This window comes from Protopterus annectens, chromosome 5.part0 (genome assembly GCF_019279795.1).
Source record: "Protopterus annectens isolate FY-2018-M chromosome 5.part0, PAN1.0, whole genome shotgun sequence".
In the NCBI taxonomy this organism is placed as follows: domain Eukaryota; kingdom Metazoa; phylum Chordata; order Ceratodontiformes; family Protopteridae; genus Protopterus; species Protopterus annectens.
The window spans coordinates 609909337-609931730 of NC_056735.1; positions in this window are offsets into that span (position 1 = coordinate 609909337).

Consider the following 22394-nt stretch of genomic DNA (forward strand, 5'->3'; position numbering starts at 1 on the left):
ATATATATATATATATATATATATATATATATATATATATATATATATATATATATATATATATATATATATATATATATATATATATATATATATATATATATATATATATATATATATATATATATATATATATATATATATATATATATATATATATATATATATATATATATAGATAGATATATATAGATATAGATATATACATATAGATGTGGGGAGAGAGGGGGAGAGAGAGAGAGAGAGAGAGACAAAGGGAGAGAGAGAGAGTGAGAGAGGGTGGGACAGAGAGAGAGAGATAGTCATATACAGACATATCTGTTGTCAGTCAGATCTGTCTGTATATGTATATGTATCTACATATATCTATATATGTATGTGTGCATTACAGATATCTGTTCATACATATTCTATCAATCTCGATGTCTGTACAGTAAGTGAAACCTGGTTCAAGGCTCCTGAGAGCACACCAGTGGTATCAGGCTATACCTCGTATCATGCTTTTTGGCCCCAAAACTCGGGCCAAAACAAAAAGGGAGGGGGAGTGTCCATATTCATCAAGGACACCCACACCCCCAGGTTAGTGGCAACACATGAAGCATCAGAGACCATCCAGGTGCAAATAACCATAGGCAAACCTGCTATACAACTGGTAGTATGTTACAGACCACCCTCCCAATCTCAGGAACCACAGTCAGCCTTCCTGAAGACATTGGAGGATACGAATGTCCCAACACACACCATCATATTGGGAGACTTCAACTACCCTAACATACACTGGGTGCATTATTCTAGCCCAAACACCCTAGCCCATAGGTTCCCAGAATTCATTAATTCAAATGCAATGGAACAGCTAGTCACCTCTCCCACAAGGGGAGATAATATACTAGACGTGATCATCACAAACATGGGGACACTGTGCTACACACCGGACGTATACCCCTCACTAGTCACATCTGACCACAAACTAATCACCCTGGATATACATATCCCACCTCCACACACAACACAAAAGACTACAGTGAGAAACCTCTCAAAAGCCGACTTTACACTTCTTAAAACTGAGTTGGTATCCTTTAAGCCCACTGGGACAGTGGAAACCACATCCCACAATGCAGACTCCTTCAGAAATGCTTTCTACGGACATCTCCAAGAATGCATGGATCATGCAATCCCAAATAAAACCAAGACCATCTCCAGCAAGGGCAGGGGTCCTGTCTGGGGACCCCAGCCGTGAACAAATTGTATAACAAAAGAAGGTAGCTACTGCACGACAGAGCAAAATTCCATAAAGATAAGGCATCTCTGATCAGCACTAGTAGAAAGCTACGTTCTCTCATACAAACATGCAAGGCCAACTTTGAGAGGAAAATTGCTATGGACACTACAGATAACCACAAGGCCTTCTTCTGCTATGTTAGACACCTGGGCAGAATCCCTCAGATATGTTCAGAGTTAGTTCACAGTGACAAAAACTACACTGAACACACAGATAATGCCAACATTCTGGCAGACAGGTTCAGTGCAGATTTCTCCCCTCCCTCACCCCCAAAAGAGGAATTACTTATCCCAGCTGAATGTAACCTCCCTGTCATCTCAGATGTCCAGCTGAGAACCGCCCTCAGCAAAGCTATAAACACAGCATCAATGGGACCAGACGGTATCCCGGGTTGCGTGCTACGTGAATTCCAAGAGGAGCTAAACCCACACATAAAATGCTATTTAACCATAGCCTTACTACAGCATATGTACCTGGACACTGGCATACAGCAACAGTAGTCCCACTTCACAAAGGAGGCATCTCTACAGACCCTGGTAACTACCACTCCATAAGCTTAACCAGCCTGGTCTGCAACGCTATGGAAAGACTCATTATGGAACTCATACACAGAGACATTGGGGACTTACAGACACTTGATCCCACCCAGTTCGGCTTTGTAAAGGGCAGATCCTGCCTTTTGAACCTGGTTGACCTTTTCAAAACAGTCACTAGAGCCATTGACGAGGGCACAGCAGTCCATGCAGCCTACCTGGACTTGGCTAAAGCTTTCGACACAATACCCCACTCTGGCATCATAGACATGCTCAACAGCTTAAATTTAAATGCATATGTCACAAGATGGGTTGCAAACCGACTAACGGATAGAAACCATAAAGGCAAAATCACTGGTGCCATGTCAGACTCAGAGCCAGTCACAAGTGGTGTCCCACAGGGCTCTGTCCTGGGACCCCTCATGTTTGGCATTTATTTCTCAGATGTGGAAGCAAACATGGGAGGGTAGTGGCTGACAATGTTCAAAGATGACTGCATACTAGGCACCATAGTCGATACACCAGCTGACACATACATCCTACAGAAAGGCCTCACTGAAACGGACAACTGGTGCCAGAGTCATGGCCTTAAACTGCATGCCAAATAATGTATAGTCATACCCTTTGATAAAGACAAAGCACCCACATATTATCACATAGACAGTAACCCACTGAGTACAGACAAAGTAATCAGAGACCTGGGGACACAAATCGATACTGACCTCTCATTTGACACCCACGTTGCCAAAGTGGTTGGATAGACTTCCTACCTTGCCCAACTTATCATGAAGGGATTCACATCCAGATCACAGGAGGTCATTGTACCCCTATACTCCTCCCTTATCAGGCCCATGAATGTGTAATATGCCCCATTTGGTATGTACCTCACCTGGCACTTGCAACAGCTAGGGAGACCCCATAAGTACCTCACCAAGAGGATCAAGGGTCTCCAACAAAAGTCATATGCTGCCAGACTAAAGAAACACCAGCTCTATTCCATAGCATACCGCCTACTTAGAGGTGATCTGTGCCTGACGTACAAGGCCATGTCCAATCAGGAATTGATGGACATGTTCCACCTCGTAAAATCCAAATCCATAAGAACCATAAGAGCAACAGATTTAAACCTCAGCACAAATATGAATAGGACATGATGTAGGGACAGATCCATAACTCAGAGGCTTCCCATACTCTGGAACAGAATCCCAGTTCATGTTAGGCAGATACCCTCACTGACTCTCTTCATGTGAATTCTTGATGAGTGGATGGGAGATCATAGGTTTACACCAGGGGTCATCTCTGTGTCACTACTAGACAGAGGCACAGTAAACTAATGCATTTATGTTAGGGGGTCTTCACTGTGTCACTACTATACAGAGGCACAGTTTTCTAAATCTATTCTGTACACTGTCTGCAGATAGCCTAGTACTAAACTATGACACTGTGAAACTATATATGTCTATGTATTTCTACATCCCTCTCTATCTATGTATACATATATGCATATTATATATATATATATATATATATATATATATATATATATATATACATACATATCTCGATATACATACGTATACACATGATATATATATATATATATATATATATATATATATATATATATATACTCCTTTTTAGTTCCACATATGTATACACACAGTAACGTACTGATGAACATCCATTACTGTACAACCTACTTGTACATTGCACTACAACCTACATTGCTATGTGCACATAGCTACCTTCACATACATATGTATGTAGAGCCTTCAGTGACAGTTGCAGTATGTCCCCGGCCCTATGAACATCTTCATATACATACAGACCAATAACACATCTGGAGGGTTCACAGTATGTAGACTATTATATTAGTACTTTACATTACCTGTGTTTGTTGCAGCTGTTTGCGTAGGCTTGCAGTTACTTGGCCTGCTGTCAACTTGTTTGTTTAGTTGTTACTGTTTTTTTAATTTTTTATTTCTTTCTTTCTCTTTCTCTTTCTCTTTCTCTTTCTCTTTCTCTTTCTCTTTCTCTTTCTCTCTCTCTCTCTCTCTCTCTCTCTGTCTCTACCTCCAGAGGGTGCAATGAAAGTATTGCATGTGTGGACTGGGAGTACAGGATGCTTTTGTAGGTATCTGTACATGTCCATGTGATGGCCTCTGCACCAATTGTTAGCCAGCATTTACTAATTGCATGCAGCCTGTTGTGTAGTGATTGCAGTTCTCACTGTGATTACAGGACAGTGCTATAAAAAGGTCTGTTAGGTAGGCATAGCCCTTTCAGATTATTAGGGTGGGGACCATGCTGGTTTGCTGTGGGCACTGTTCTGTGAGTGTAAGGGTTGGTATTTCTCTCATATTTCAGGCTGTGTTGTAGACACTGCAATGCATGTTGTTCTGTAAGCTGAGTATTCCTTTCTCTAGTGTCCTCTTCTCCGTGTGTATGTAAACTGACACCTACGACTAGTAATACTGTGTATATGGGTGTGTGTGCTTTCTTGTGGGGATTGTGGTGTAACTGGTATATAGCAGTGGCTCTTGCAATCTGTTGCTATGGCTTCAATATTTGCCCTTTACATTCACTCCTTGTATGCCTGCTACGTGTCTTTCCTGTAATGTGTTGTTATGGCTTTCCTATTTTCCATTTACATTCACAGCTTGTAATGCTTGCTATATCGGGTTGGGCAGCAATTCCCTATGTGTTTGTTGTGGTAGGGTGTTACTGCATGCAGTGTGGTCTGGCCATGGTGAGGGCCTTGACACTTACAAGGGTATTTGATCATGCTGCTGAGCAGGCCTCAGATACTCTCAGGTGCATCTTTTATCAGCCTCATGGAATGGTACATATCAGTGGGATACTCCAATGAAATATTCTGATATTCTGCAGTTGTGACTGTGGGTTATTTCAAGCATATGTATTACTACACCATTTGTGATATGCAAGTGGTGCATACTTTCAGTAATTCATAGTTACCATTGCATGTGTAGCAACACCTTTCTGCACACTGTTAGTACATTTCACAGGGTGTCAGTGGGGCACAGTTGACATTTGTTTTCACATCAGGGACATCCCTGTAAATCAGTCACAGTTGCTATGTCTGGGCTCTTAACTATTCAACTATGGCAGTGTTTATCCTGCTCTGAGTATGTGTGTGGCTTGCCAGATGCTACTGTGACATTATTACCTACTAGCTACCAACTGGCATGGCTGTTTCTCATCGCACAGTACTATTTTACAAATCTAGTAGATTTGACAGTAAATATACATGACATGCTTTGTGTACTAGACTTGCTATATTCCCTTTACATTAATTCTTACTATTTTATGATATATTTCTTTCCGCACAATGTTTTTGTATAGCAGTCATGGCTTAGTGGTAAGTCATGCAGACTAGTGTTCCCAAGGTCCTGGATTCGAGACTGATAGAGGTATTTTATTTTGCTGCTGAGAAAACTACAGGCCTTGTCATTCAGAGTGACTAAGGCACTTTTAAGCAGTTGTAAGCGGGTTAGCGCTGGTTTGCGCAGAGGTCACGCATGCACACTGCTGCTTAGCTTCGCGCACACACGCTTAGCTAAGCGCACATAAGCGCACTCCCACTTACTACTGCTTAAAATACACACCCGTGCTATTTTCTTTTAAAGAAAAGAAAATGGGGAAATAGGAAAGTGGTGAAAAAGGTTGCACAAAAAGGGTAGGACAGTAGGAAAACAAGCTTGGGTTTTGCAGGAGGGATGTAGGAAAGGCCCATAGCTGCCCATTTCTTCGTCAGCAACAGCTGTGCATATGTTTGTAATTTGGTGTGAAATTTGAAACCTTCCACCCCTGAGAGAGGTGTGAGGGCAACAATATTTGTTGTACAGCCTGTTGTAATTGCCAGTTTACATGTCCAGCAGACATGTGTGCAAAATGGGCAGCTATGTATAGGGCGTAATTTTTTTGTGGGTACAGAGTGCCCTTTTTTTTTTTCAGGTGAGAGTGATATGTCAGGCACATGAAGTTGGTATAGCTGGGGAGGTAGGTAGGGGAGGTTAACAGACAAGACAAACAAGATGCATAGAGGGGTGGTGTATGACACATGTGGGGGGGTTACACAATTGACGGGGACGGATGTTTGGATATCTTGAGCCCATGAGCCCACAGATGGCAACAGTGGAACTGAGATCCCCACCCATAGGCAGTTGCCACTGTGCCTTCACTGCCCAGGACGGGGCTATGCTGGGGGCTGTGTAGGATGGGCAGCAGGCACACCCATGAGTTGTGCCACATGTGCCTCAAGCTGGCACAGGGGCCCAAGCACAGCGTTCCTGATCTCCCTACGCACCACAGTCTGGACACTACGGAGGGTGAGTGGATGTTCTCCTCCAGCCACGCTTGCAGAGGGGGGACGAGCCCCATCCACTGCAGCACTTCCACCTGCATGTGGCACAGGACCACCGGAGGAGGGTCCGGCCTGGGCACTACTGCCAGGTGCACTCGCCAGCTGAGGTGGGAGAGGTGGGTCCGCTGGAACGCGCCTTCCCTGTCGTCCTATGTTTTGCATTATTCAATGACAGTTTGGGTTAGTAACGTGCAATACCATTCACAATTAGTTGTAACAGTATGCATTAGTATTCCCATTAACCAAACACCCATAAATTCAAGCCATTGAACAGCAAGCATAACACATGCATAATTTGAACAACAATACACAATCCAACAACATTTCGGGTTGATTGATGGCAACAGGCCATCAGGTTTGGATGTATGAACAGGGCACATGCATCAACATACATGCAAATATGTATGAACCAACAGGACAAATGTCCAGGGAAGTTAATTGTGAATACACATACCCATTTCATGTGGAATGGATTATTTGTGGTTATAGGGTGGATTGAAGAAATATTTCATTAACAACTTCAAATACCTATACATATGCTGTACATTTCTACTAGCTGCAGATATATACACACTACAGGTCTGACTACAGTTTCCCATGTTTAAACTTATGCATGTTGGTGATAGGAATGTTACTGCTACATTAATATACATTTCATTTTTATACATACACATTCATATCTGGCTCTGTTCAGCTACAGCATCCTGCTACATTTGCTTTATATGGCTTTAGACAACTGTGGATGTTTGGTATTTCATACAACCATACTATCTGCATATTGCAAACTGACAGCAACATATCCAAATTGTGGGACACACATTCCAGCTTCAGTAATTTATTCCACACATTTCGCTGTTTGGTTGTGCCTGTCACATTCATTTCATTTCATTCTGTACTAACTGCAGTATACTTTATTCAGGAGTTTTTACAACTTTATTGGTGGATTCATACCTCTTTCTCACACTCTCACTTGTTTTATTTTTACAATTCAGGATAGTACTTAATTCTAGCCTTTTATTGACATGTTTTACTTCGTTATAACAATCCTTTCCAACAGTCTCACTTGTGTCATGTTTCAGAATTTAAACAGGGATATATTTCACACATGTGTTTTACTCAGCTTGTGTAGCTGTAATTTTCAGCCTGGTGCAGGTTATGTACTATTATATTACAGGTGGAACATCTTTATTTCAGACTTGTTTCATTTTTATTTTTGGATTACAGGCTGCATCACACTTATGTAATCATACAGTACTAGCAGAATCTCTCTTACACTGTTACTTGCACTTTATATTAATAGGTGACTACACTGCACTCTTTTGTAAGCTGTCATACTTATATTTTTTAACAGTTACAGGGAGAGAATTACTAACCTGCCTGGTGGCACAACCGCAGAAGCCTATTGGCATAGGCTCGATGATTCCCGGAACAGACACCTGCAGCTGCAATATAAATGAAGTAATATTGGAATACACATCTCCATAATATCAGATAGGTTAACTTTCTACATAAATAATTACATGTAACTTACTCAGTAGTGGGGCGTTGGGCATTTGCCGGGCCTCCTGGATCCAACTGTTCAGTTGGTCCTGCTTCCATAGCTTCAAGTCTGCATGGTGGTGATGGACCTGTTCACCAGTCCTTGGTATTCCTGTGGCACTGGTGAGATCATGTGCCAACCGGTCCCATGCCTCAGCCTTGTATGCTCCCCACAGGACCTGGCCCTGCATGAGTTGGGCCTTATGATCATGGATGAGGAGCCAAACCATATATTTAGACTCCTCAACACCCCACCTCTGTGCTCAGAAGCAACTACCCGGTCCTACACCTGCCATCCTGACTGCAAATCGGTTCCACAATCAGTTATGCTGTGTATTCCCGCCTATGGGGCTTATATATGCCGTTTGTCCCGCACTTATCTGTGATTGGCCATTTTGGAAATGTATCAACTTCACAAAACCTGCTTTGTCATGCTTCTCTTTCCATTCATTCCTATATATATGCTATTACTGCATGTCTAAGAGTAACTGTCATGGCTTAGTGGTTCAGTACTTTGACTATGGTGCATGGTATCCTGAGTTCGAGCCTGGCCATTGCTTTTTATATTTTATGACTGTCTACACAGGTTAGAAGGTGTGTCTGTGTAAAGGCAGTTTTGATACAGCTTGCCCAATGTTGCCCGTCAGTTAGCTTGTTGGCACGGTGCGCAGCTCCACGCAAACGAGTCACGCTGGATTACGCGTCATTTGGCTGTCAGCACGCATATTACACTCAGCTCAGCTACGGGCACACAGTTTCAGCATGTTAGAACTCTGCTAAACCCCGGGCACTCATTTTACACCTGTTAAACCACTGCTCACCTACGGGCACTCATTTTACACTTGTTAAACCACTGCTCACCTACGGGCAGATATACTCAGCTTGTTAGGGTGTAGCTCAGCTATAGGCACTTCTGACATTTGTTTTTTTTTTTATTATCACACATTTCGTCATAATACATGGCCCATTTCATTACATTTTACATAAAAATAATTTTATACATGTACATATATGTCAGGGAATTGTTTCGTGCTTATTTCACTAAAAATAAAAATTGAGGCTGTGGAGACTCGAACCATGACTGCCTCCTCTTCAGCCGACGTCTCTACCGCTATGCTATTGCTTCTTGGCTTACTTTCCATATTTAGATCTTATATGCTTTTCCACTGACTGCTAACTGTGGCTAAGCGACGGGCACGCCCACGCAAACAAGCGCACTCACGGGCAAATATCTTTAAAACTTATAAAAAAAAATATATAACATGTTCATTTTTACATTTTATGTTTATAGTCTGTGGGGGCATGTGTTGTGTTGAGTTTATTGACATTTACGCGGACTCTGTAGTGGGGGTTTACTTTCGGGAGTGTTATTCTTCTGGGAACATGTCCGTTTGCAGGGCTCGCCCTACGGACACGCCCCCTACTTTCTTACACGGACTGTATTAGCCTTGGGTGTGAGTCAGCATGTCCTCATGAATATGCATGGCATGCTGACATCACACCATTTAACTGCAGCCTCCGTGTAAGCCTTGTAACTCTTACACGGGGGCTTTGTGAATCCTGCCCTATATCTCCTCAGTTTTAAACTTCAGAAGGGGCAGCTCAGCAATCATCACCATCATCTTCTTTTGGCTGTTCTTGTTAGGGGTCGCCACAGCGGATCATCTATTTCCATTTCTTCCTGTCCTCTGCATCTTGCTCTGTCACACCAGCCACCTGCATGTCCTCTCTCACCACATCCATAAACTTTATTTTAGGCCTTCCTCTTTTCCTGTTACCTGGTATCTTGATCCTTAGCATCTTTTCCCCCGTATACTCAGCATCCCTCCTCAGCACATGTCCAAACCAACGTAATCTTGCCTCTCTGGCTTTGTCTCCAAACCTTCTAACCTGGGCTGACCATCTAATATACTTATTCCTAATTCTGTCCACCCTCGTCACACCCAGTGCAAATCTTAACATCTTTAACTCTGCCACACCCAGCTCTAACTCCTGCCTTTTTGTCAATGTCACTATCTCCAACCCATATAACACAGCTGGTCTCACTACCCTCTTGTAGACCTTCCCTTTCACTCTTACTGGTACTCTTCTGTCACAAATCACTCCTTACACTCTTCTCCAGCCACTCCATCCTGCCTGTTCTCTCGTCTTCACCTGTCTTCCACACTCACCATTACTCTGAGCTATTGATCCCAAGTATTTAAACTCATCCATCTTCGCCACCTCTACTCCTTGCATCCTCACCATTCCTCTATCCTCCCTTTCATTCACACACATATATTCTGTCTTAGTCCTGCTGACCTTTATTCCTCTTCTCTCTAGAGCATATTCCCACCTCTCCAGGGTCTCTTCCACCTGTTCCCTACTCTCACTACAGATCACAATGTCATCTGCAAACATCATAGTCCACATACATCTTGCTATTTATAATTTTGATATGATTTGGCAATAACACAGTTAAATAAAAACAGCTTGAAAATCCTAACATACATAATAAATTACTTAAAAAGCACCACCTCGGTTAATATATGCATTCATTTTTAATGTTTCAAATGTTTGCGACTTTAAATGCATGATGCTTCTTCCCTTCGGAGTACTTTAATCTGGCACCAGTCTATAGACTTCTGTAATTCAATAAAACTCATCATGCTGTTTTGTTTGTGTTATATGAATAATTATTTATAGCTTTATATTGCTTAATAGAGATAAAAAGGAAATGATAATAAAGTCAAGATTTCAGGTTGGCCCGTGGTGTTGATTGTTAAAGTTTTGTCTGTGCCTTAGATGACCTAGGTTCATCTAGTGACCCTGCTACAGGAGGAATGGGGCAGGAGTAAGGCTTGGTATATGTTGTCTACTTAGCTGCAGGCATATGTGTCATGACAAATACACAAGTGAGCACAAATGCAAAAGCCATGGTTTCAAGCAGTACACTGCTGCAGGTGGCCAAAAAGAAAGTGGTTTAGGAGGAGAAGAGAAAACTTCCCACTTCCCTGCAGGGTGGCAGCTCACAGCTTCTACTTCCCATATTCAGTGTCATTAGTCACCACAGAGTGGAACTAATGACTAGATCCCTGAAATATAATACTAGTTAGTCACAGGAAGATCAGCATTTCAAAGAGAATTTAAAATGGCAAAATTCTTCAACATATTTATGAAATATAACAAATCTATAATGGAAGACGTATAGTTATGCATTTTTGAAAACTAACCATATATTACAATTTAATTTTATAGTTTAGGAGAATATTCCAGAATTTAACTAATGAATTAGGAAAAGTTGCTGAAAATCCTTAGAGGAAAAATATTTGGTGGATTTTTCAATAATTTGTCCAGTATGGGTAATACTCATCTCAGTTTTCTTAAACAAGTTATCATCTGAAATGCCAGCAAGGTTATCTGCAAACTTTTTAAGGGTTGCTGGTGATTTCAGTTAAAAAAACTGAATTGGCAGCTATAGTTCTTGATGAAAAATCAGGCTGCATATTTATTATAGTTATGACAGCCAGGTTAAAACAAAGTTTTTAATTCGATATAGCATAAAACTATGGGTATCCAACATTCAGAACCATAAAACACGCAGTGGTCACTGTCAGAAAAGCAATGTAATGCTGTATATCACTTTTATACTTCTCTTTCTTCCCTTTCAACTGTCCAGATTTCCACAGAATGTCCAGATTATTGCTTCATATTTTCAATTTTCTCCTCATAAAATCTCAGGATTGAAGTCACTAAATAATGACATGCATTGGAATTTCAGCTTTCTTATTTTTCATAAAATACATGCTAACACAAATCTTGTTATTCTAACAATTTTCTATGTTCATTAGAAAAACTTAGGCACATGTTACTGGTACATACAACAGACAGAAACAATTTTTTTTGTCCTGCTGCTATTGTTTGGTGGTCAGTACAGGCAGATTTGACTACCTAGACTGAGACCTGACCTTAACATCTTCAGCAGGGTGTGCTTAACAATTGTTAAGGTCGGGTTGAGTGTCACTCTGACTCTTAACTGACTTGTCTTTTTCCAGATATCAGAGTATAATCTACATGCTCCATGCACAACATATATAAATGATTCTATTTAGAACTGTGTATTAGCAACAGTTTGCAATAAAGTGTAATGTGCCTGTGATGCTTTGGAAGAAATACAAAAATTCGGAAACAAATGACTCAATGTTTCAGATATTTAATTATTAAACAGTTGCTGCTTACAGTGTGATTATGTAAAGACAAACATGTCTATCAGTGTTTCTTTTATCTTGCAGTTATTAATTATAGTATATAAATTAGGGAATACATTGCTTGCTGACAGAAATAAAGTAGGCTAATGGCTTAATTTGGAATTCACGTACAGTGTGGGAGGCATACATGGTTATAGGAAAACTGTCCAACAGTGCAAGACTGAAGATAGAGACAGTGTTGCCTGCCTTGGCTAGAGAAGTACTTTTTCAGCTTAGGACTGTAGCATTATTACTGTGAGATCAGATATTTTAGGTCTGAGGAGTAGTAATAACTTTATATGAAAGATGGAGTGAAGATAGGCTATTTACTCCTTTGTGGATTACAGTGATAAAATTAAGATAGATCTCCTCTTCCAAATATTGTAATCTATTTGCTGTGACAGTGAAAATCAAATATTTTCAGTGGGATAAGATAAGACAATGAACTCAAAGAAACAATTAGACAGCATGGACCATATTCATTAACAGTTCCATACCTCTCAACTGTCTAGATTTTCGCAGAATGTCCACATATTTGCTTTGTATTTTTTTTTCCATAATAAATTTTTATTGAAATATATTTTCCAAAAACATTACAAAAATACAATAAACATCACACACATAATACACTATAACTACTACAAACCATTTATACAATATCTGCATGAAATGCTTCCTATATTTAATATATTCCTAAAATCAGTATCATGCTAATATAATATTGAAGACCTTTTCCCATATTTTTGGGTTATTAATATTTTTGTTAGTTTGTTTCAGAAGTAATTTATGTGCTAGTATATGCTTTATAGCCACAAGCTTAAAATTATTCCATGATGTCTTATGTGGTTCTAGCCAATTTGTGGCTATATAGAGTTTCATCAGCAAAAAAATATTCATACAAATAATAGTTTGTAATCTGGAAAGCTCTCTTGGAGGAATGTGTAGAATCATAAATTCCCATGACAGTGTAGAACTTTGATAACCCATCTTTTGCAGTTGTACTTTAAGAGAGTTCCAAAGTTTATATATGATTTACAACTCCAGAACATATGAAGAAGATCCGCTGTTTGATCTGCACAGTATGGACAAATTGGAGAATTCCTAGGGTTAAATTTATGTAATCTAAGATGTGTGTAATATGCATTGTTCCAAATCATCAATTGCGTGTACATCAGTTTTTGAAAAGAAACTGATTTCCTAGTTATATCAATTGCTTTTAATATCTGATTGTCTGTTACTGTTACTTTGTTTACCCAATACTCTGAAAGCAAAATTTTGTCCTGAAATTTCAAATCCTTAATTAATTTATATGCAGTTGCTATAAATTTAGTGTCTTGTTGGATAGCTTGCCACAATTCAGAGCACTTATCCACAAATCCGGCTGCAGGATTAAAGTTCCTAAAGTAGCTCAAGGCAAGTTATTTAACTTGTCTCATTATAACAATGTAACTTCTAGGTAGATTCATTTCCTGTCTAATTTGTAAAGCCGATAAGTCAAGTTTATTAAAAACATCAAATAGAGTCAGATTAAGTATTAATGGAAATTTGCTGAGATCGATCAGCTGATTATTTAGTTTAAAATTAGGATTCCTGTGGAAAGGTTGAAGAACCATCATATATTGCAATAAATCTATGGACTGAAATAAAGTTTGCAAAGATGAGATACAGGTTATTATGTGGTCCATGACCCCATATTTTATCAGACTAATTTTGTCCATAAAGGGCAATGCTTTAGGATTTATTTTCCTATCCAAAATATGCTTATGATTCAAGACCACCCAAGTTGGTATCCATTTTGTATTCGTTACATCATAATTAGCAATTCTTAAAATTTTATTAGCGTTTACAATCAAATAATATGCTTCAAAGTTTGGTAGCTCAAGTCCCTCTTGTTTTAGGGGTCATTAATTTCTCATAAGATATTCTAGTTATTTTTGGGTTCCAGATAAATTTAGCTAGATCTTTATGCATTTGTTTAAAAACTGTTTTTGAAATTGATAATTGGGCAGACCTAAATATGTATAACATTTGTGGTAGTATATTCATTTTCACTATTGATACTTTTGCTAATACCGGTAGTTTTAAATTCTTCCATCTGTCACAATCAGCTATTATGTGTTCCCATACTCGTTTAACATTATTGTTATAAAAGTCCTTATTATCCGTAGAGAAGTTGATACCCAAATATTTAATATTTTCTTTACATGTTAACTTCCCCATCAGGGCCATTAATGAAAAAGGTTTTGGGGTTCTTAACGGGAAGATATTCGTTTTCTGTAAGTTAATTTTATAATTAGAAACTACTGAAAATTCGTTTATGAGCTTTAATATCTTTTCACTGTCCGAAATTGAGGTTGTACAATAAATAATAAGATCATCGGCGAATGCTGACATTAATATTTTATTCCTACAAATTATTGGTGCATTATGATACAAATTTTGCTTGATATATAAAATAGGGGTTCTAGATATAGGTTAAACAATAAGGGGGACATGGGACAACCCTGACGAGTACCATTTTTAATCTATATTCTGTTAGAATAAGTCCTATTGATGTATAGCGTAGTGTATGGATTACTATATAATATTTGTAGTATCTGAATGAATTCTTGGGGCAGGTTAAAATAGGGTAACACATCAAACAAAAAATTTATGTCTACTCTATCAAATGCTTTCTGGGCATCTATTATAAGAGCATAGATATTAAAGTTGTTTTGTTTAGCATACGTCATCATATTATGTAGTGTAAGTGTGTTATCGCTGGTTTGTCTAGTTGCCATAAATCCAGCTTGTTCCTTAGAAATTAGATATATCAAAACCTTCTTTAGTCTCGATGCTATAATTGATGTTAAAATTTTCATATCCACATTCATTAGTGCTATTGGTCTGTAATTATCTGGGTTAAGGGGATCCGAATTGGTTTTATGTATGTTGCTTTGTATTTTTGATATGTTTCCTGGCAAATCACTTAGAACTGAAGTCACTAAATAATGGGCAGGATTCACAAAGCCTCCGTGTAAGAGTTACAAGGCTTACACGGAGGCTGCAGTTAAACGGTGTGACGTCAGCATGCCATGCATATTCATGTGGGCATGCTGACTCACACCCAAGGCTAACACGGTCCATGTAAGAAAGTAGGGGGCGTGTCCGTAGGGCGAGCCCTGCAAACAGACATGCCCCCAGAAGAGTAACAGTCCCGAAAGTAAACCCCTATGACAGAGTCCACGTAAATGTCAATAAACACAACACAGCACATGCCCCCACAGACCATAAACATAAAATGTAAAAATGAACATGTTATATATATTTTTTATAAGTTTTAAAGATGTTTGCCCGTGAGTGCGCTCGTTTGCGCGGGCGTGCCCATCACTAAGCCACAGTTAGCAGTCAGTGGAAAAGCATATAAGATCTAAATATGGAAAGTAAGCCAAGAAGCAATAGCATAGCGGTAGAGACATCGGCTGAAGAGGAGGCAGTCATGGTTCGAGCCCCCCCAACATCAATTTTTATTCCTAGTGAAATAAGCACGAAACAATTCCCTGACATATAAGTACATGCATAAAATTATTTTTATGTAAAATATAATGAAATGGGTCATGTATTATGAAGAAATGTGTGAAAAAAAAAAACAAATGTCAGAAGTGCCCATAGCTGAGCTACACTCTAACAAGCTGAGTATATCTGCCAGTAGGTGAGCAGTGGTTTAATAGGTGTAAAATGAGTGCCCGTAGGTGAACAGTGGTTTAACAGGTGTAAAATGAGTGCCCGGGGTTGAGCAGAGTTCTAACACGCTGAAACTGTGTGCCCATAGCTGAGCTGAGCATAATATGCATGCTGACAGCCAAACGATGCGTAAACCAGCGTGACCCATTTGCGCGGAGCTGCACCCCACGCCAACAAGCTAACTGACGGGCAACGTTGAGCAAGCTGTATCAAAACTGCCTTTACACAGACACACCTTCTAGCCTGTGTAGACAGTCATAAAATATAAAAAGCAATGGCTAGGTTTGAACTCAGGATACCATGCACCATAGTCAAAGTACTGAACCACTAAGCCATGACAGTTGCTCTTAGAAATGCAGGAATAGCATATATATAGGAATGAATGGAAAGCGAAGCATGACAAAGCAGGTTTTGTGAAGCTGATACATTTTCAAATTGGCCAATAACAGATAAGTGCGGGAAAAACGGCATATATAAGCCCCATAGGTGGGAATACACAGCATAACTGATTGTGGAACCGATTTGCAGTCAGGATGGCAGGTGTAGGAGAGGGTAGTTGCTTCCGAGCACAGAGGTGGGGCGTTGAGGAGTCCAAATATATGGTTTGGCTCCTCGTCCACGATCATGAGGCCCAACTCATGCAGGGCCAGGTCCTGTGGGGAGCTTACAAGGCTGAGGCATGGGACCGGTTGGCACATGATCTCACCAGTGCCACAGGAATACCAAGGACTGATGAACAGGTTCGTCACCACCATGCGGACCTGAAACGACGGAAGCAGGACCAACTGAACCGTTGGATCCAGGAGGCCCGGCAAATGCCCAATGCCCCACTACTGTGTAAGTTACATGTAATTATTTATGTAGAAAGTTAACCTAGCTGATATTATGGAGATGTGTATTCCAATATTACTTTTTATATTACAGCTGCAGATGTCCGTTCTGTGAATTGTCGAGCCTATGTCAATAGGCTTGTGCGGTTGAGCCACCAGGCAGGTTAGTAATTCTCTCCCTGTAACTGTTAAAAAATATAAGTATGACAGCTTGCAAAAGAGTGCAGTGTAGTCACCTATTAATATAAAGTGCAAGTAAACAGTGTAAGAGAGGTTCTGCTAGTACTGTGTGATTACATAAGTGTGATGCTGCCTGTAATCCAAAAATAAAAATGAAACAAGTCTGAAATAAAGATGTTCCACCTGTAATATAATAGTACATAACCTGCAGCAGGCTGAAAATTACAGCTACACAAGATGAGTAAAACACATGTGTGAAATATATCCCCGTTTAAATTCTGAAACATGACACAAATGAGACTGTTGGAAAGGATTGTTATAACCAAGTAAAACATGTCAATAAAGCCTAGAATTAAGCAACATCCTGAATTGTAAAAATAAAACAAGTGTGAGTGTGAGAAAGAGGTATGAATCCACCAATAAAGTTGTAATAACTCCTGAATAAAGTATACTGCAGTCAGTACAGAATGAAATGAATGTGACAGGCACAACCAAACAGCGAAATGCGTGGAATAAAGTACTGAAGCTGGAATGTGTGTCCCACAATTTGGATATGTTTGCTCTCAGTTTTCAATATGCAGATAGTATGGTTGAATGAAATACCAAACATCCACAGTTGTCTAGAGCCATATAAAGCAAATGTAGCAGGATGCTGTAGCTAAACAGAGCCAGATATGAATGTGTATGAATAAAAATGAAATGTATATTGATGTAGCAGTAACATTCCTAACACAACACATAGGAAACTGTAGTCAGACCTGTAGTGTGTATATATCTGCAGCTAGTAGAAATGTACAGCATATGTATAGGTATTTGAAGTTGTTAATGAAATATTTATTCACCCAACCCTATAACCACAAATAATCCATTCCACGTGAAATGGGTATGTGTATTCACAATTAACTCCCCTGGACAATTGTCCTGTTGGTTCATACATATTTGCATGTACGTTGATGCATGTGCCCTGTTCATACATCCAAACCTGATGGCCTGTTGCCATCAATCAACCCTGCATGTTGTTGGATTGTGTATTGTTGTTCAAATTATGCATGTGTTATGCTTTCTGTTCAATGGCTTGAATTTATGGGTGTTTGGTTAATGGGAATACTAATGCATGCTGTTACAACTAATTGGGAATGGTATTGCACGTTACTAACCCAAACTGTCATTAAATAATGCAAAACATAGGACAAAAGGGAAGGCGGGTTCCAGTGGACCCACCTCTCCCACCTCAGCTGGCGAGTGCACCTGGCATTAGTGCCCAGGCCGGACTCTCCTCCAGCGGTCCTGTGCCACCTGTGGGTGGAAGTGCTGCAGGGGATGGGGCTCATCCCCCCTCTGCAAGCATGGCTGGAGGAAAACATCCACTCACCCTCCATAGTGTCCGGACTGTGGTGAGTAGGGAGATCAGGCATGCTGTGCTTGGGCCCCTATGCCAGCTTGAGGTACGGGTGGCACAACTCACGGGTGTGCCTGCTGCCCGTCCTACACAGCCACTAGCACAGCCCTGTCCTGGGCAGTGAAGGCACAGTGACAACTGCCCATGGGTGGGGATCTCAGTTCCACTGTTGCCATCTGTGGGCTCATGGGCTCGAGATATCCAAACATCCATCCCCGTCAATTGTGTAACCCCCCCACATGTGTGATACACCACCCCTGTATGCATCTTGTTTGTCTTGTCTGTTAACCTCCCCTACCAAACTCCCCAGCTATACCGACTTCCTGTACCTAACATACCACTCTCACCTGAAAAAAAAAAAGGGCACTCTGTACCCACAAAAAAAATACGCCCCATACATAGCTGCCCATTTTGCACACATGTCTGCTGGACATGTAAACTGGCAATTACAATTGGCTGTACAACAAATATTGCTGTCCTCACACCTCTCTCAGGGGTGGAAGGTTTCAAATTTCACACCAAATTACAAACATATGCACAGCTGTTGCTGATGAAGAAATGGGCAGCTATGGGCCTTTCCTACATCCCTCCTGCAAAACCCGAGCTTGTTTTCCTATCGTCCTACCCTCTTTGTGCACCCTTTTTCACCACTTTCCTATCTCCCCATTTTCTTTTCTTTAAAAGAAAATAGACCGGGTGTGTGCGAGAGTAAGCATGTTTAAGCAGTAGTAAGCGGGAGTGCGCTTCTGTGCACTTAGCTAAGCGTGTGTGCGCAAAGCTAAGCAGTAGTGTGCATGTGTGACCTCCACGCAAACCAGCGCTAACCCACTTACAACTGCTTAAAAGTGCCTTAGTCACTCTGAATGACAAGCCCTGTAGTTTTCTCAGCAGCAAAATAAAATACCTTCGTCTGTCTCAAACCCAGGACCTTGGAAACACTAGTCTGCATGACTTCCCACTAAGCCATGACTGCTATACAAGAGCATTGTGCTGAAAGAAATATATCATAAAATAGTAGGAATTAATGTAAAGGGAATATAGCAAGTCTAGTGCACAAAGCATGTCATGTATATTTACTGTCAAATCTAGTGGATTTGTAAAATAGTACTGTGTGATGAGAAACAGCCATGCTGGTTGGTAGCTAGTAGGTAATAATATCACAGTAGCATCTGGCAAGCCACACACATACTCAGAGCAGGATAAACACTGCCATAGTTGAATAGTTAAGAGCCCAGACATAGCAACTGTGACTGAGTTACAGGGATGTCCCTGATGTGAAAACAAATGTCATCTGTGCCCCACTGACACCCTGTGAAATGTACTAACAGCAGGCAGAAAGGTGTAACTACACATGCAATGGTAACTATGAATTACTGAATGTATGCACCACTTGCACGTCACAAATGGTGTAGTAATACATATGCTCGAAATAACCCACAGTCACAACTGCAGAATATCAGAATATTTCATTGGAGTATCCCACTGATATGTACCATTCCATGAGGCTGATAAAAGACGCACCTGAGAGTATCTGAGGCCTGCTCAGCAGCATGATCAAATACCCTTGTAAGTGTCAAGGCCCACAACATGGCCAGACCACACTGCATGCAGTAACACCCTACCACAACAAACACATAGGGAATTGCTGCCCAACCAGATATAGCAAGCATTACAAGCTGTGAATGTAAATGGAAAATAGGAAAGCCATAGCAACACATTACAGGAAATACACCTAGCAGGCATACAAGGAGTGAATGTAAATGCCAAATATTGAAGTCATAGCAACAGATTGCAAGAGCCACTGCTATATACCAGTTACACCACAATCCCCACAGGAAAGCACACACACCCATATATACAGTATTACTAGTCGTAGGTGTCAGTTTACATACACACGGAGAAGAGGACACTGGAGGAAGGAATACTCAGCTTACAGAACAACATGCATTGCTGTGTCTACAACACAGTCTGAAATATGAGAGACATACCAACCCTTACACTCACAGAACAGTGCCCACAGCAAACCAGCATGGTCCCCACCCTAATAATCTGAAAGGGCTACGCCTACCTAACAGACCTTTTTATAGCACTGTCCTATAATCACATTGAGAACTGCAATCACTACACAACAGGCTGCATGCAATTAGTAAATACTGGCTAACAATTGGTGCAGAGGCCATCACATGGGCATGTGCAGATACCTGCAAAAGCATCCTGTACTCCCAGTCCACACATGCAATACTTTCATTGCACCCTCTGGAGGTAGAGACAGAGAGAGAGAGAGAGAGAGAGAGAGAGAGAGAAAGAGAAAGAGAAAGAGAAAGAGAAAGAGAAAGAAATAAAAAAAATAAAAAAAAATAGTAACAACAAAACAAAGAGGTTGACAGCAGCCCTAGTAACTGCAAGCCTACGCAAACAGCTGCAACAAACACAGGTAATGTAAACTACTAGTATAATAGTCTACATACTGTGAACCCTCCAGATGTGTTATTGGTCTGTATCTATGTATATGAAGATGTGCATAGGGCCGGGGACATACTGCAACTGTCACTGAAGGCTCTACATAGATATGTATGTGAAGGCAGCTATGTGCACATAGCAATGTAGGTTGTAGTGCAATGTACAAGTAGGTTGTACAGTAATGGATGTTCATCAGTACGTTACTGTGTGTATACATATGTGGAACTAAAAAGGAGTAGATATATATATATATATATATATATATATATATATATATATATATATATATATATATATATATATATATATATATGTATATAGAGATATGTATGTTTATATATGTATATATATATATATATATATATATATATATATATATATATATATATATATATAATATGCATATGTGTATACATAGATAGAGAGGGATGTAGAAATACATAGACATATATAGTTTCACAGTGTCATAGTTTAGTACTAGGCTATCTGCAGACAGTGTACAGAATAAATTTAGAAAATTGCACCTCTGTATAGTAGTGACACAGTGAAGACCCCCTTACATAATAGCATTAGTTTACTGTGCCTCTGTCTAGTAGTGACACAGAGATGACCCCTGGTGTAAACCTATGATCTCCCATCCACTCGTCAAGAATTCACATAAAGAGAGTCAGTGAGGGTCTCTGCCTAACATGAACTGGGATCCTGTTCCACAGTATGGGAAGCCTCTGAGTTATGGATCTGTCCCTACAGCATGTCCTATTCATATTTGTACTGAGGTTTAAATCTGTAGCTCTTGTGGTTCTGATGGATTTGGATTTTACGAGGTGAAACATGTCCGTCTATTCCTGTTTGGACATGGCCTTGTACGTCAGGCACAGATCACCTCTAAGTATGTGGTATGCTATGGAATAGAGCTGGAGTTTCTTTAGTCTGGCAGCATATGACATTTGTTGGAGACCCTTGATCCTCCTGGTGAGGTACTTATGGGGTCCCCCTAGCTGTTGCAAGTGCCAGGTGAGGTACATACCAAATGGGGCATAGTACACAGTCATGGGCCTGATAAGGGAGGAGTATAATGGTACAATGACCTCCTTTGATCTAGATGTGAATCCCTTCATGATAAGGTGGGCAAGGTAGGAAGTCTGACCAACCACTTTGGCAACGTGGGTGTCAAATGAGAGGTCAGTATTGATTTGTGTCCCCAGGTCCCTGATTACTTTGTCTGTACTCAGTGGGTTACTTTCTATGTGATAATATGTGGGTACCTTGTCTTTCCCAAAGGGTATGACTATACATTATTTGGCATGCAGTTTAAGGCCATGACTCCGGCACCAGTTGTCGGTTTCAGTGAGGCCTTTCTGTAGGATGTATGTGTCAGCTGGTGTATCAACTATGGCGCCTAGTATGCAGTCATCTTTGAACATTGTCAGCCACTACCCTCCCATGTTTGCTTCCACATCTGAGAAATAAATGCCGAACATGAGGGGTCCCAGGACAGAGCCCTGTGGGACACCACTTGTGACTGGCTGTGAGTCTGGCATGGCACCAGTGATTTTGACTTTAGGGTTTCTATCCCTTAGCCGGTTTGCAACCCATCTTGTGACATATGGATTTACATTTAAGCTGTTGAGCATGTCTATGATGCCAGAGTGGGGTATTGTGTCGAAAGCTTTAGCCAAGTCCAGGTAGGCTGTATGGACTGCTGTGCCCTTGGCAATGGCTCGAGTGACTGTTTTGAAAAGGTCAACCAGGTTCAAAAGGCAGGATCTGCCCTTTACAGAGCCAAACTGGGTGGGATCAAGTGTCTGTAAGTCCCCAATGTCTCTGTGTATGAGTTCCAT